This window comes from Mauremys reevesii, linkage group 24 (genome assembly GCF_016161935.1).
Source record: "Mauremys reevesii isolate NIE-2019 linkage group 24, ASM1616193v1, whole genome shotgun sequence".
Lineage (NCBI taxonomy): Eukaryota > Metazoa > Chordata > Testudines > Geoemydidae > Mauremys > Mauremys reevesii.
Window position 1 is genome coordinate 16,615,773 of NC_052646.1, and position 13,197 is coordinate 16,628,969.

Consider the following 13,197-nt stretch of genomic DNA (forward strand, 5'->3'; position numbering starts at 1 on the left):
TGGACAGTGCTATTGAAGAGAAGGCAAAAGCTTGTATGTCATGTCAGGGTGTGAGGCATGCACCCCAGTGGGCACCCCTACACCCAGGGGACTGGCCTGAACGTATTGACGTTGACTTCGCTGGCCCCCTTGAAGGAAGCATGTTCTTGGTGGCAGTAGATGCCCATTCTAAATGGCCAGAAGTCTCTATAATGCAGTCCACTACTGCAGAGAGTACTATCCAAAAACTACGAGGACTCTTTAGTCGTTTTGGTCTGCCAGAACAACTTGTGACCGACAACAGACTGCAGTTCGTCTCTCAGGAATTTCAAAATTTTATGAAGGCAAACGGGATACACCACATCACGTCAGCACCATATCATCCATCCACCAACGGATTGGCTGAAAGATTTGTGCAGACAATGAAACATGCTTTGACATCAGCAAGGGGACAACACTCCATTCAAAAGCGTCTGGATACCTTCTTACTTTCTTATAGAAACACACCTCATGCTACGACCCAGGCATCCCCGGCCTTTCTAATGATGGGACGACAGCTGCACCCTTGCTTTGATCTGCTGAAACCTTCTGAACCCCGACAAATTGTGCAACATCAGCAGCAATATCAAGTCATCAGACAGACACCCAGAGCAAAAGACGGAACCTTTAGCCCAGGACAGCCAGTTTTGGCTCGGAATTATACTTCCAGAGCTACATGAGTCCCTGCCACAATCATCACTCAAACAGGACCTGTTTCCTACACAGTCCGGACTGCAGAGAATCTTACCTGGCGGCGACATGTAGATCAGCTGTTGCCAGGTCATGCCAGTCCTCAGGACACATCTGCAGTTGAGGGGTCTGACTTCACCTCTTCTGGTGAGACACCGAATCACGAATCACCTGTTCCTGACTGTTCTCCTCCATTACTGCCGGCGGCTGAGATACCCCTTTGCCCAGCACGAGCTGATACCACCTCCTCACCCCTTCCTGCTGCGGACCCTGAGCCCATGGTACTAGAAGTTCGCCGTAATCCACCTAGAGACAGAAGGCCTCCTCATCAGCTGGATCTTTAGCTAAGGCGATCCCACGGTTATGGGGCAAAATAATCCCCAGGGTTTAGCCGGGAATGGAGGCAGTCTACCCTCCTTCTCTAGTCTAGTGTGTACTTTATTTAGGGGATGTTCTTATTAGGGGGGGAGGAATATGTTGTGTAATTGGTTGTCATGGTTTTTGTTGCTATGGCAACTGAGTTAGATTATTAGGGGATAGCTCAGCCTGTTTCGGCCAGTTGGGTCAGCTCTGTGTCTGTAAATAAAATGGTAGTTTTGTTAGCTGTCTGCTGTCTGGCTCAAGTGATTTCTTCCTAAACCGGCTGCCCCCAAGGATATAACAGGGCAGAACGTGCGTCACCCACAGGCTGCGTGCGGCTCTGGGTTCCCTTCATGGCCGGGTCACCTGCTGAGTCATTTGCAGAGTCCCCTGGAACTGAGCCAGAGGGAGGGAAACAACCGAGCTGTGTAATGTGGCTGTTGCTGGGAGGGTCTGTGTCTCAGTGAGGGGTGATTGGGGTGGGGGTGGCTAATGAGATCTGTGTATCACTGAGGTGGTAAGTGGGATGGGGGGGCCTGAGGTCTCTGCCAGTCCTTTAACAACCCATCCTCCCACCCCAGACAGTGACACAAACCCCTCAGTCTCCTGCTCTGCCCCACAGCCAGCTGTTTAACCCTTTGGCACCCGCTGGGTAGCAACCCCTAGACAAGTCAGTCCCTGCCTGGCATCTCTTCCAGAAAAACATTGCAGAGAATTCCCGCTTCCCCCCAGACACAGAAACCCTCTCTCTTCCTGTCACTAACGGTGCACAAGTGGGAACAGACTCAGCCCCAGCCTCAGGCACCTGGGTTCCCCTCCCCAGGCTGCCCAGGTCCGAGGCAGATGGGGTCTGTGAGAGTGAGGGGCCCCTCCGTGGGCTGAGGGCAGACACCTGCTCTCTGCTCATTGCCAGAAGCTCTGTGGTCGGCGAGGTCAGTGCGATCTCCCTGCCCTGCTCAGGTGTGAGGTCAGACAGACGGGGGCGAAGGGCAGCAGAGGCTGGAGCTTGCCAGAGCCAGCGTGCTGCAGCCTGCGGCCCCCCCCCCCCCCGCCTAAGAGAGGCCGGCACAGACCGGGCTGCAGGGGCCAGGTCATTGGAATCCAGGACGAGGTTCTGGAAACTGGGTCTAGCCATTGCTCAATGGTGGTGCCAGGGCCAGAGGCTCACGGTGCCTCTTGCTCTTGCCCTAACGCTCTCCCTTAGCACTGCCGATGCCGGGCACCAGCCCAGCCCCTCCCAGCACTGCAGGGTCCAAATGTATCCCTGGCACTGCCAGTGCCTGACCCTTCCAGTGTCTGACCCCAGCTGTGAACAGGAGCAGGCCCGGCTGCCAGAGCTGTGTGGGGAACGGGGATTCCACTGCCGGGAGGAGTCGCTAGCTCTAAACCCGGCTGGGTTCCCATTTGGGACAGAACCTGAAATTGCTGAAATTTGCCATGAGAGGGAAGGTCGTGGGGTCCATGACTCGGGGGCTGCCCACCTGTCCCGCTGCCCTGGAGGCCAGAGCCTGTGGGCCCAGGGTGCTGTAGGGCTGCAAGCCTGGGAACATCACAGCCAGTGCTGCCAGGGGGATTCCGGGCACGTCGAGGGGTTTGGGGCCCTGGCAGGCTGGGGAGAGACTTCCCCAGTTTATACCTCCCCCATTGCACAGCAGCAGAGCGGAAGGGGCATCTCACAGCCCAGGAGCTGCAGCAGCCCAGAATCCTTGCATATGGGATGAGTGAGACCGTCTCCTTTCCAAGAGCAAGATCCCGCATTCCCCAGAAGGGAGCAGTTTGATAAGGGCCTGGGAACAGAGGGTGCAGAGTGGCTGGGTGCAGTTCCTCAGAGCTCTCGGGCGGGGTGGGAGCGAAATCTCTTGGCACGTTACACAGCTCGATTCTGTCCCTCCCTCTTGCTCAGTTCCAGGGAACTCGGCAGGTCACTCAGTAGGTGACCGGGCCATGAAGGGAACCCAGAGCCGCACGCAGCCTGTGGGTGACGCCCGTTCTGCCCCCTTCACACCGAGGATTTCACGGCCTCCCACGGACACGTCTTGAGCCAATGGGACCCTGCTCAGCCCTTCTGCACCCTCAGCAGATGCCCAGGGGCAGGGGGCTCCGATACAGTCAAGGTTCTGGGGGCTCCTCTGCCCCATGGACTCGTGGTGTCTCCCCGGTCATTGTCCCAGCTGCACACTGAGGCACTCGGCGCCGCCTGCCCACCGCTCCTGCTGCCTCCTCTGCAGCCCCCGAGCTAGACGTGCTCTGAGCAGGGCTGTCCCTGCCCCTGCCCCTGCTGGCTGCCGGCTGCATGGCAGGGAAGGGCAGTGGGGAGTTGGGGTGACCTGCTGCCTGCTGCCCGGGGGGGGAGGGGGCTGTGGGAGCCTCCAGGATAGCTGAATGGGAGCTGGGCCTGAGCCAGGGGATGGGGAAAATGTGGCACGTGACCCCGTGACCTTTCTGCAGTAACATCGTTGGGTGTCGGCCTAGGGAGGTGGGACCCCGCTGGGCTGCCTCACAGGGTCCCAACCTGGGACTCCACAAGGGGTTCGTAACCCCCCTGCCTGCTCCTCAGGGCGGCTGAGAGAACCTCGAAAGTGAGAGAAGACCATGAACTGAGGACGCCGTCTGTGCCCAACCTGCAGCAATAGCTCCACTAAGCCCGGCCCATGGGTCTCAGCCCAGGCTGGGGGCTGTGCCAGTCTGTGCTCTGGGCGGTGGGAGTTGTTCCCCGGCCTCAGAGTTCAGTCCTTTCCCCCGGTGTGACGATGCGGTTCTGGCGGGACCCAACTGAGAGAGAGCTAATTCAGGACCAATTGCTCAAACAGGGCAGTCACAGCCCAAGGCTGGGTTTTTTCCACCTCTAAGGCAAACCAAACCAGCCAGACAAAAAGGACTTTGGTTTCACCCCACGGCTAACCACAAGTCACACAAGCAATTTCCTTAGACACTCCAGTCTCCCAGTATCACCACCAGTGCCACTCGTCCTGGGGATGAATGGTTATGAAATCCAACACCCCAATAAAAGAAAAAGGTTCTCTCGATCCCAAAGAATCAAGCCCCAGACCCAGGTCAATATACACATCAGATCTTACCCACAAATCACGCTGTTGCCAATCCTCTAGAATCTAAAATCTAAAGGTTTAATCATAAAGGGAAAAAGGTAGAGATGAGAGCTAGAATTGGTTAAATGGAATCAATTACATACAGTGATGGCAAAGTTCTTAGTTCTTAGTTCAGGCTTGCAGCAGTGATGGCATAAACTGCAGGTTCAAATCAAGTCTCTGGAACATCCCCCGCTGGGATGGGTCATCAGTCCCTTGTGTAGAGCTTCAGCTTGTAGCAAAGTCCCTCCAGAGGTAAGAAGCAGGATTGAAGACAAGATGGAGATGAGGCATCAGCCTTATATAGGCTTTTCCAGGTGTAAGAACCTCTTTGTCCTTACTGTGGAAAATTACAGAAAAATGGAGTCTGGAGTCACATGGGCCAGTCCTTGCATACTTTGCTGAGTCACAAGGCGTGTCTGCCCTCTCTCCATGGGTCAATTGTGTAGCTGATGATCCTTAATGGGCAGAGCTAGGCAGAGCTAACACCAACTTGTCTGGGATGTTTCCTAGAAGCACAGCACCAACTTGAAATACAGACAGTATAGAGCCAATATTCATAACTTCAACTAAAAATGATATATGCACATAGACAGCATAATCATAACCAGCAACCCATAACCTGGTCTTAGACACCTTATATGACCCCCTTTACCTAAGATTTGGTGCCACTACAGGACCTTGGTTGCAAACCCTGTTCCATATGGTCCCAATTTATATCAATAACGTCACACCCCCAACGCAAAATTGATGCAGGAAGGGATGACACAAACATCACTGACTGCATCCCAAGAGCCCCCCCCTCCTTGGGTCTGTCTCACTACAGCTAGTGTTGGGCTAGAGGCCGTATCAGTGTATAACAGAAATGGTTTATCAAAGTCATGTTCAATAACATGATTGAATCTCTTTACAAACTTAAGGTAAAACTTGGTTTGAACAACAGTGGATTGGATCTGCTTTTGCCTAACAGAAGTCACTGGCTGATGGGGTGGACTCTCTGTGCTAACTGTTATTAGCAAGTCTTTCTTTTCCCTGCCAGCCAGGTAATTTGCATCAACACAAACACTAGCTTTTAACTCCTTATCTGCTACCAATTCCAAGGCTGGACTCTTACAGAGATACCACACAAATCCAAAGGGTCTGAGGGTGAGAGCTGGCTTGCTCTCACCTGTATCCTCAAGCATTCAGCCATAAAACTGTTCTGCTCTGAAACACCAGCAACCCAATCTGTCCTCAGACCCTGAAGCACAGACTGCTCACTCACGGAATCAGCATGGAGACAGTCCTGTTCCAACATCATTGTCTTCCCAACAAGCTGGTCAAACCCAGCCACTTGGTTATAGGGCTGCTCAACTTTCTTAACAGCTTCTACTCCATCTGAGACCTTTTCAAAGCTCCCCACACTGGATCTTTCAAAAGGAAAGTCAGTGGATCCATTTACAACAGAAAATTTCTGGCTGTTAGGAACTAAAACTTTCTTGGTTAAATCACTTTCACACCCTTCGGTTGCAGTAAACTGCTTGCACAGATTATGATGAGGATTCCTTTCCCTATGAGTTTTTCTAAGCAGCAATTCACCCCTCTCAGAAATTCTGCTCTCACCCTCTTCACCTAGGGCTTGCTCTACAGGAACACTTCCCTGAGCAACCACAGACTCTTTCTGGGTCTCACTTACATTCAGAATCACCTCTGGACCATCAGGCCGATTCCTACACAATCCCCTTTCAGGCAAACTTATAGACTTTCTAGATAACTGGTTAGAAGCAATCTCCTTTCCCTGGCCTGGAACAAGTTTAAGAATCTTTTCCTTCTTGCTACAAGTTGTCAAACTGTCAGTAGGTAACACAATTAAATCACCTTCACGCTGTACTTGTGCCCTGGCTAGGGTATCACCCTGATCAGACAGAGTTGCTACACCCTTTTCCAACCACACATTAGCAACTGGCAAACTACAAGCACCAGAATTGTCTGGTCTCTGGGATTTTGCTAAGACACTAACTGGATGCAACCTAGTTACAGTGCCATTCTCCCCAGCAGACACCAACTTAGGACCATTCCCTTCCTGGGCTTTAGCTGTATTTACAACCAACTGAATCACCCTCAACCATCACAGGCTGAAAGGCACCTTCTGTCTGCTCCACCGACACAGAAGAGCCGGAGACACATTCTCCTTCCCCAGACACACAGCTTGGGAGCTCATTTCTCTTGTCCCAGCATGCAGGGCTGTTCACAGACAACTGCTTGGAGATTGGGATATCTCTCTCCATAGGCAAGTCAACACCCCTGACAGACACAGGCACATTCCCTTCATGGTCACATTTCTCCACACAGGACACAGGTAAGGGATAGGGACACTCATCTTCCACTATCCCTGTCTTCCCAAACTGCTGACTAGACAAAGCCATCAGCTCACCAGGCTGCCTAGGCTCCTCCAAACTTTCCCTGCCAGGCACATTGCCACTCCCAACAGATAAGCTGCTGCTTTTTTCACTACACTGAGCTACTTCCAGCAAATCACAGTTACCCATTTCAGGTTCACTTTTACAAGCTGCACTAGCCCCCAATCCATCACCCATTACAGATCTACCCTTTCCTTCCTCAGTTAGGGCTTTCACCTGACCATCTACTTTAATTTGCTCCTGAGAAACATTTTCCTCCCCAGTGAGATCTTTCTGCTCTTGATCTAACTCCAGATTTCCTTCTGAGACATTAGACAGACATTCAGAAACTCCATTCACAGACACACAGCTATTACCCACCAGGTTAGAATCCCCCTCTCCATGGTCATAGCAAAACTGGTTAAACACAGAAAACTGTCCAGAGTAATACCACATATCAACATAGTTATAAACTGGATTTTCAAGAGGATACAGTTTCTGCTGTTCTTCCATTGCTTTTTTGACTTGGAGCTGGAGTTTAGCAGTTTCTTGTTGCATCTTGTGAGTCTCCTGTTGCATCTGTCGAGTTTTCTCCTCAGCAGCCAGCAGCTCCAGACACCCCTTATGAGCTTTTTCTTCTCTCTTAGCAGCCTCTTTCTTTCTCTCAGCAGCCTCTTTCTCTCTCTCAGCAGCCTCTTTCTCCAGCTGGGCCAAGGCTTGCTTCTCTTCCATTCGAATTTCTGCCAGTTTTTGCTTATGTTCAAACTGCAGGCTGTCTCTCAAGGCTTGCAGTTTCACTGCTTTTCCTGATGCTTTCTGTCTCATGGTCACTGATTTTTAATCCACCAAACTCTCAATCTCAAATTTCAAATTTGGATAGCGTGGGGTTTTGACCCAAAGCATAATTGACCTGGTTCTGTGGATCCAAGCACGACTACGCCACCGTGACGATGCGGTTCTGGCGGGACCCAACTGAGAGTGCCAATTCAGGACCAATCGCTCAAACAGGGCAGTCACAGCCCTAGGCTGGGGTTTTTCCACCTCTAAGGCAAACCAAACCAGCCGGACAAAGAGGACTTTGGTTTCACCCCACTGGCTAACCACAAGTCACACAAGCAATTTCCTTAGACACTCCAGTCTCCCAGTATCACCACCAGTGCCACTCGTCCTGGGGATGAATGGTTATGAAAACCAACACCCCAATAAAAGAACAAGGTTCTCTCGATTCCAAAGAATCAAGCCCCAGACCCAGGTCAATATACACATCAGATCTTACCCACAAATCAGCACCAACTTGAAATACAGACAGTATAGAGCCAATATTCATAACTTCAACTAAAAATGATACATGCACATAGACAGCATAATCATAACCAGCAACCCATAACCTGGTCTTAGACACCTTATATGACCCCCTTTACCTAAGATTTGGTGCCACTACAGGACCTTGGTGGCAACCCATGTTCTATATGGTCCCAATTTATATCAATAACGTCACACCAGGCAGCACCATTCTCTGCAGACAAACGCCTGCCAGGACCCTGGGGTCGTTAGCCAACCAGCCTGCAGGTCCCAGCTAGATGGCCGGGGGACACTGGGACGGAAAGGGCTGAGAGACACCAGGTGAGATTATCATCCCCAGAGACTGCCGAGGGCTGGAGAGGAGCCGGGACAACGCGGGGAGGAGAGGGTCAGTTCTACCCCACACAACAACCAGCCAAGACGAGGTGGCTGATGTTCCTCCATGCTGAGAACCCGGCCCCCCAGGGAAAGCGAGTGGGAGATGCAGACAATGCGCCCGGGAGGTTATCGAGTCCCGCAGGGAGCAGAGGGGACACGAGTGGGGCAGGCACACGTAGGAAGACTTAGAAACAACGACCGTCTCCCCTGCCATTCGCTGCCTCAGGGAGGGGTTGGTGAACGGGATGATCTGTTTTGCCGTAAAAGGGTGATGGGGTAGGGATGGCCGAGGGGGATCTGTGTCTCAGGCCTGGTCTACACTAGGACTTTAATTCGAATTTATCAGCGTTAATTCGAACTAACCGCTCAACCGTCCACACCAGGAAGCCATTTAATTCGAACTAGAGGGCTCTTTAGTTCGAATTTGGTACTCCACCCCGGCAGGTGGAGTAACGCTAAATTCGACATGGCTAGCTCGAATTAGGCTTGGTGTGGATGCTAATCGAACTTAGTAGCTCCGGGAGCTATCCCACACTGCACCACTCTGTTGACGCTCTGGACAGCAGTCCGAGCTTGGATTCTCTGGCCAGCCACACAGGAAATGACCCGCTAAATTTGAATTCATTTTCCTGTCTGGGCGGTTTGAATCTGACGTTCTGGTTGCACATCGGGGCGAGCTCTGCAGCACCTGCAACGATGCAGAGCTCTCCAGCAGAGGAGTCTGGGCAATCCCAGAATAGAAAGAGGTCCCCAGCATGGACTGACAGGGAAGTCATGGATCTGATCGCTGTGTGGGGCGAGGAGTCTGTGCTCTCGGAGCTGCGCTCCAGCAAGCGGAACGCGAAGACCTTCGAGAAGGTCTTGAAAGCAATGAAAGAGAAAGGATACAGCCGGGATGCGATGCAGTGCCGCGTGAAAGTGAAGGACCTAAGACAAGGGTATCAAAAAGTCAGAGCGGCAAACGGACGCTCCGGAGCCCAGCCCCAGACATGCCGCTTCTACGAGGCACTGCATGCCATTCTAGGTGGGTCTGCCACAACTGCCCCACCAGTGACGGTGGACTCCGAGGACGGAATAGTGTACCGGGACAGTTCCTCCTCGATGTTCGCCGATGGGGAAGATGAGGAAGGGTCTTTTGAGGACGGCGCAGGCGACAGCGAACCCACTCCCGCTTTCCCTGACAGCCAGGATCTCTTCATCACCCTCACAGAGATCCCCTACCAACCATCCCCGCCCGTTAACCCGGACTCGGAATCAGGGGAAGGATCAGGCGGTAAGTGCTACAAACAGGGAAACATTTATTTTTTAAGAAACAGGTATATAAAAAATAGAAATACTATATAAAAATTTTTAAATATCGAACTATACAAAAAGTAGGTCAACACATAGGAATCGAGCAATAATCCTCTGGGGACAGTTCAAAAAAGCTCTCAGAGAGCAGCTGGAAAAGCCTCAGCAGGAGGTTCCTGGGGAGAGGTGCCTTATTGGGTGCTCCGTGGAAGCACACTCTTCCGCGCCAGGCCATCCTAATGTAAAGGGGAAGCATCGCCTCGACAAGCATGGCAGCATATGGTCCTGGTCTGTGCAGGGCTTCTCTTAGCATCCGCTCTCTCTGAGTCCGAGTGACACGCCTCAGGGTAATGTCGTTCTGGAAGTGCTGCATCTAATTAGGGGAATTAGTGTACTGTTACTATTGTGAATGGTAGACTTTTACTTTGCATAAGAATGACCCTCGCTTAACAGCCACGTGTTGGAGGCCACAGAGGAAAAGCATACAGTGATCTTTCCCGTGCACTGGCGGGAGGGGCTGCAAAAGGCTCATCCTTTCTGCTTTGCACATTGCCTTTAGCAGGAGAGCACAGCTAACCACTAACTGATAAGCACTCTGTACTGTAAGGCTTACCATGACTTTGTGCAAGAGGGATGCAGCTGTCTTTCCTCGCTTGTGCGCTATCCAGTGCAATGGCGCCGCCAATGAGAGCGTATACCGAAATCTCGGACTAGTTCTGAGATCTCCTGAGACTTGGTTCCCTCTTTGGTCTTGTTAACTGAAACTGACTAGACTGTGTTTACTGTTGGCAAACATGTATGTGTTCAAGGAAATCACCTACTTTTTCGCATCACACAGCTTCGGCTCCTTCCCGGACTGCCCCGGCATCCCCCTCGCAGAGGCTGGCTCAGATTAGACGCCGAAAGAAAAAGACTAGGGACGACATGTTCCAGGAACTGATGGCCTGCTCCAGTGCGGAGGCGGCAGAGCAGAGACAGTGGAGGGAGACCCTGTGTCAGCAGCATCGCACACACATGGAACGGGAGGATAGGTGGTGGCAGGAAGACCAGCAGGCGATTCAAACGCTGCTTGGTCTAATGAGGGAGCAAACGGACACGCTCCGGCGCCTTGTAGATGTTCTGCAAGACCGCAGGCAGGAGGAGAGAGCCCCCCTGCAGTGCATCTGCAACCGCCCTCCAATGCCAAGAAGTCCTGTCCCCCCCTCACCCAAAGTTACAAGAAGGAGGGGCGGTAGGGGCCGTGAGAACTGTCCCTGCACCACAGCAGACTGATAATGTTCGAGACAACTCTCGCGCTGTAAATTTGTACAAGCTCTTTCCTTACAGCATCAACCAGTCCCAACTCCAAGTTTAAACCCCCCACTGTGTACTACATTATTAAAAGCGGTTTGGTGTTACTCACTGTTTCCGTCACGTTTCTCGTGTCAGAAGACTTTCTGTGGGTGTGTGTGTGTGTGGGGGGGGGAATTGTAATTGCAGTGCATAGCCCACAGTGCCATGGTACAGACTTGGGTGCAGGGTCAACTGCAGGGCACACACAGACTGCAGTCACTAGGCACCAGGGACAGTCTGTGTGGTGTATGCTGCCCCGGGTCTTTCCTTGATGTGTATGCTTGTCCAGGGTCCTGGTGCCTGCCATCCCCGAATGTAAAGGCAGGCTTCCCTTCACATGCACTTCGACCATAGCCACGATCCTCCCCGGTGCCCTGAGCCCCAAAAAGAGCCCTCATCCAGGGGCAGATACTCACCCTTCCCCCTCACCCCTTCCAACGCCCAAACCCACAGCCGTCATGTTAACCCCTATCCAAAGACGGCACCCCTCGCCCCTTCCTGCAAACCCACCCATTCCTGCAACCCTCCCCCTACATGCACAACCACCGTAAACCGTCCCCCACCCCACAGACCTATGTAGGAGCAGGAGGCTGTCCGTCCTCTTTTGGACAAGCGGTCTGTACATCAGTGCACACCTTACCCAGCACAGAATGCTTCCATGTTTCAACCAAGAAACAGAAATGCAAAGTCAACGAAAGATTTATTATTAATTACTGAAACATGTCCTTAGTTTTAAAACGTCCTTTGGAAGTGGGGGAAACTTGGTTTGTGATCAGGCTCTCTTAAAATCAAGTGGACAGTCACAGGTTACCCTGCTCTGCGAGGAAACTCGCTTTCAAAGCCTCCCTGATGCACATCGCTTCCCACTGGGATATTCTCTCGGCACGGGTGTCTGGCTGATCGTAAACAGCAGCCAGGCGATTTGCCTCAACCTCCCAAGCGGCCAAAAAGGTCTCGCCCTTGCTCTCACAGAGATTGTGGAGCACACAGCAAGCAGCAATAACTACGGGGATATTCTTTTCGCTGATGTCCGAGCGAGTCAGTAAATTCCGCCATCTCCCCTTGAGACGTCCGAAAGCACACTCCACCACCATTCTGCACTTGCTCAGCCGGTAGTTGAAGAGTTCCTTCTCACTGTCCAAGGCGCCTGTATAGGGCTTCATGAGCCAGGGCATTAGCGGGTAGGCCGGGTCCCCGAGGATCACTGTAGGCATCTGCACATCCCCAACCGTTATTTTGTGGTCCGGGAAGAAAGTACCTGCCTGGAGGCGTCTAAACAGACCAGAGTTCCTGAACACACGCGCGCGTCATGAACCTTGCCCGCCCACCCAACGTTGATGTTGGTAAACGTCCCCTATGGTCCACCACAGCTTGCAGCACCATTGAAAAGTAGCCCTTTCGGTTAATGTACTCGCTGGCCTGGTGGGCTGGTGCCAGGATAGGGATGTGAGTCCCATCTATAGCCCCACCGCAGTTTGGGAATCCCATCGCGGCGAAGCCATCTATGATGACCTGGACATTTCCGAGAGTCACTACCTTTGAGAGCAGTTGCTCAACGATTGCGTGGGCTACTTGAATGACAGCAATCCCCACGGTAGATTTGCCCACGCCAAAGTGGTTCGCTACTGACCGGTAGCTGTCTGGCGTGGCAAGTTTCCAGAGGGCTATGGCCACTCGCTTCTGCACACTCAGGGCTGCTCGCATCCTTGTGTCCTGGCGCTTCAGGGCAGGGGACAGCAAGTCACACAGTTCAAGGAAAGTGCCCTTACGCATCCTGAAGTTTCGCAGCCACTCTGTGTCATCCCAGACCTGCAGCACTATGCGGTCCCACCAGTCTGTGCTTGTTTCCCGGGCCCAGAATCGCCGTTCCACACCATGAACGTGACCCATTGCCACCATGATCTCCACTGCCCGGCGTACCCTGGTTTCTGAGAGGTCTGTGCCACTCTCCTCACCGCGCTGCCGGAGCCTCCTCGCCCGGTTTCTCAGCAGCTGACTGTGGAAGAGGTGGACGATAAGTGCGAGGAGTTGACAACGGCCATAAGTGCAGCGATGATCACAGCGGGCTCCATGCTCGCAGTGCTGTGGCGTCCGCGCTGTAACCGACCAGACAAGGGCGCGAACAGATTTCCCGCCGGCGCTTTCAAGGAAGAGAGGGAGGGCGTGATTGACGGTTCAATGACGACACTAACCCAAAACCACCCTCGACACATTTTTTCCCCCAGCAGGCATTGCGAGCTCTACCCAGCATTCCAATGGGCAGCGGGGACTGCGGGAACTGTGGGATAGCTTCCCACAGTGCACCGCTTCCAAAGTCGACGCTGGCCCCGTGAATGTGGACTCAGAAGTTCAAATTTGTGTAT